Source organism: Mastomys coucha, unplaced genomic scaffold, assembly GCF_008632895.1.
Source record: "Mastomys coucha isolate ucsf_1 unplaced genomic scaffold, UCSF_Mcou_1 pScaffold21, whole genome shotgun sequence".
Taxonomy (NCBI): domain Eukaryota; kingdom Metazoa; phylum Chordata; class Mammalia; order Rodentia; family Muridae; genus Mastomys; species Mastomys coucha.
Window position 1 is genome coordinate 81852814 of NW_022196904.1, and position 3532 is coordinate 81856345.

Here is a 3532-nt window from a genome sequence, read left to right on the forward strand (position 1 = left end):
TTTTTTTTAAAGACTTATTTATTCATTATGTATACAACACTATACCTGCAGGTTAGAAGATTATTATAGATGTTATCTCATTATAGATAGTTATGAGCCACCAAGTGGTTGCTGGGAATTGAACTCAGAACCTCTGGAAGAGCAGCCAGTGCTCTTAACCTCTGAGCCATCTCTCCAGCTCATGGAGGAGTTCTACGATAGCCTTGCTTAACTGATGGGCTCCAGAGGAATAGGGCTCTATCACAAAGAAAGTGAACAAATGTTCTTGAATAAGAAACCTGAGGTGAACCTTTAGCACACATGAGAATGCTCAAACACACACATAAACACACACATAAACACACACACACACACACACACACGGGGGGTGGGGAGAGGGAGAGACAGAGAGGGGTGGGGAGAGAGAGAGAGAGGGAGAGAGAGAGAGAATGAGCCATGGAGAGGCACAGATTTTTCCCTATAATTTATTTCTTTCACTAATCCTAGGCAGCATGGTGAGGAGGGTGGGATAATTCCTTTCTCATTGCCTTCCTTTCTTGACCAGGGATGTGTCCCTAGCCCAGGCTTGAACCTCCAACAGCTCCTTTCTTTGAGGCAGAAGAATGGGAGTTCTTCCTGCCTTCTTCTCTGACCTGTCTCTTTTTTTGATAAGATTTGCCTACTTTCTCTATTTTTTCCATATGCAATGGGAACTCTTGTCAAATGATGTGGATGGAGTGGCTTTATCATTGGAACTGTTCATAGTTTCACAAGGAGGCACTTTTTTATGAATATAGCACAGCGGATAGTATGTCTCTTTTAGAAGTAGAAATCCATAGAAATAAATTTCAGTTTTACCCTTCGCTAGCTGGTGAACTGGAATAAAAGTGATTTAACCTTACATTTACATAAGCAAAGTAGTATACAATAATCTGTCTGGTAGGGTTTTGAGAATGAGAGGTTGTATTGGTTATAAACTCAAGACTTAATAATCAGTAGGCATGGTAATGATTTAGCTATGATTCTATTGTTTGTGAATTTTCTCTAATGTTTTATTCTGAAATATTTTAAATACACAAAAAAGTTGAAAAACATTGGATAGTGAACACCCATAAACTTAACTTGAACGTGTTAGGGAAGAACCACTGATCTACACTTCTAACCCTTACCTCCCAAGTTTTATAAATAATATTTAAATACATTTGACTTATGACAAGCATATTCACCTAGCAATCTTTTATTCATGTTATTGTAATACACTTCAAAGTAAATTGTAGACATATCCCCCTAAATAATTAAAGTTTTGTATTATCAACTATAGTGCCATTATTATTATTGTTGTTGTTGTTGTTATTATTATAATCATTATTATTATTATTTTCAAGCCATATTGTCAATATGTAGTCCTAGGTGCTCTGGACCTCACTATGTAGACCAAGGCTGGCCTCAAACTCACAGAGATACACCTACCTCTGCCTCCCAAGTGCCAGAAATAAAGGTGTACACTACTACACATGAGCCTAGTTTATGATGAGCTTTAAATAATTTAATTTAAAATATAGACTAATAGACTTTGTTATGACATATTCATGCATGCATCATTTGGGTTTCTCCTCTCCATCTCTTTTCCTATATCTCTCTGTCTTCTATCCCTGCTTGTATTCTTATTCTCCCAGTGTTCCCCCTTCCAGTTATATATAACAATTCCTTTCTGAGGTGAACAGAAATCTACATATAGCAGAATTTACAGCTTTTGGTGTAGTGTTGATTATGTAAGTCAGTCTCCTATGAAGACATGAAATATTTCTATACTTTGGAAATTTCCTATCCATTCTCTGGGCTATCTCCATTTTGACTCCTAACCCAGAGTATTGCCTGTGATTTTCAGGGCTAGAATCTAGACACTTATTATAAGCTGATGACAGGAGCATTTGTGAGCTCTGTTGTGGCATCACACCACAGATGTTGGAACTAGGAGTCTTTTTCCCCCCACAATAAATTTTTGTAAAAATAGAGCTCTTCTATAAAAAATGCAAAGGAGTATATGGGCACAAAAGGATAGCAATGATGAGGAGATAAATTTTGTTTGAAATATCAAAATGAAACCCAATACTTTGCATGCTAATTAAAAAAACAGTTCCTCATTCATCAAACATTTAGTTATCTGAGACCTTGCTCAGCACTGTGGGAGACATTGTAGAATCAAATGAGTACAGATAACATTATAGGGGTTGTGATAAAAATAGAAACAGTATAGTAGAGCACCAAGGAGGGGACAGTTTGGCTTTTTCAGCCTTGGAAACAGATAAGAAAAATCTCAGAGAAGAGGAGATACTTTAGCTGGGTATTGTAAAGACCAAGATGACCAGCCTTCATATAATTAAAGAATGATAAGAGAGATTTAAAGATGAGCAAGAGAATGAAGGACTATTGTGGGGAATGGTTTTCCTAAACTGGAAAGACTATATATATTAAACTTGAGTGGTAAATAAGTAGGGTTCTGCACAACATGTGTGAATGTCTGCATTATTTCTGCAGTGCAGGGAGAATTTAAAAGGTTTATTTGTTTATAATGTTTGTTTAGGAATGCTATACTCCAGAGACTGAAAAACTTTTTTTTTTTTATGGGGGTGGCATTCCTTGATCTCCCTCATGGTACACATGACAGGGACATTTATGTAAGGATAATTAGTCAGAAACCCTTAGAAGGCAGCACAAGGTACAAATGATCCAAACAAGTCTAGAACCACTGAACTAAAGTTTGTTTAAAAGCATCTCATTTTTTTTTATAGTGAGACTGAAAAACTTAAGGAATGAAGTTAGATTTGCTTTTGGCTGTTCTTCATTCGATACTTCTGTCTCTGTCTCTAGTGTACTGGTATTATGGCCATATGTAAACATGTCTAACTTCAGTTAGATGTTTAAGAATGCTTTATGATAAACTTTTAACCACATTTCTTCTTTGTGTTATTGAACTATAATGTTATGTTCATATCTTATTCTTCCTCTGTTTATCTTTCTAAAATGACAAGTAGTATGCCAGTATCTGAGAAATTCCTATATATCTGACTTGCTGCTGATCCATAACATTTATGAAGCTGTAAATGTGTGTTATAATCACTCAGGCCAGTCCAGATGTAATAATATTTCTGAAACAACTGTTGGCAATTTGGGATCCTGGGTTTGGGGCTATCAGGTAATCATGTATGACTCCTGGGGCAGTCTTTGCCCTTTGCTGGTACAGTTGTGCTACAACAGAGACCAGACAAGAGTTTGTTACCTAACTTGCATTCATATCTAGATGCTGTTGCATTATACCATGAGACCACCAATGAGTTCTTTCATTCTCTCACCCATTCACCAGACACACAGTGAGTGCTTATCATTGATTAAGCTCTCTTTATTATTTGAATCCAAAGTCATAACATGATTTCACCAGCAAATAGTGAAAAAGGTAAGTACATTAGCACTATAGTAGACTTTTGCAAGTGTGGAAAAGAGGAATATATAGATATTAATAACATATAGATATGTGGAAGAAGTGAAATCTAAC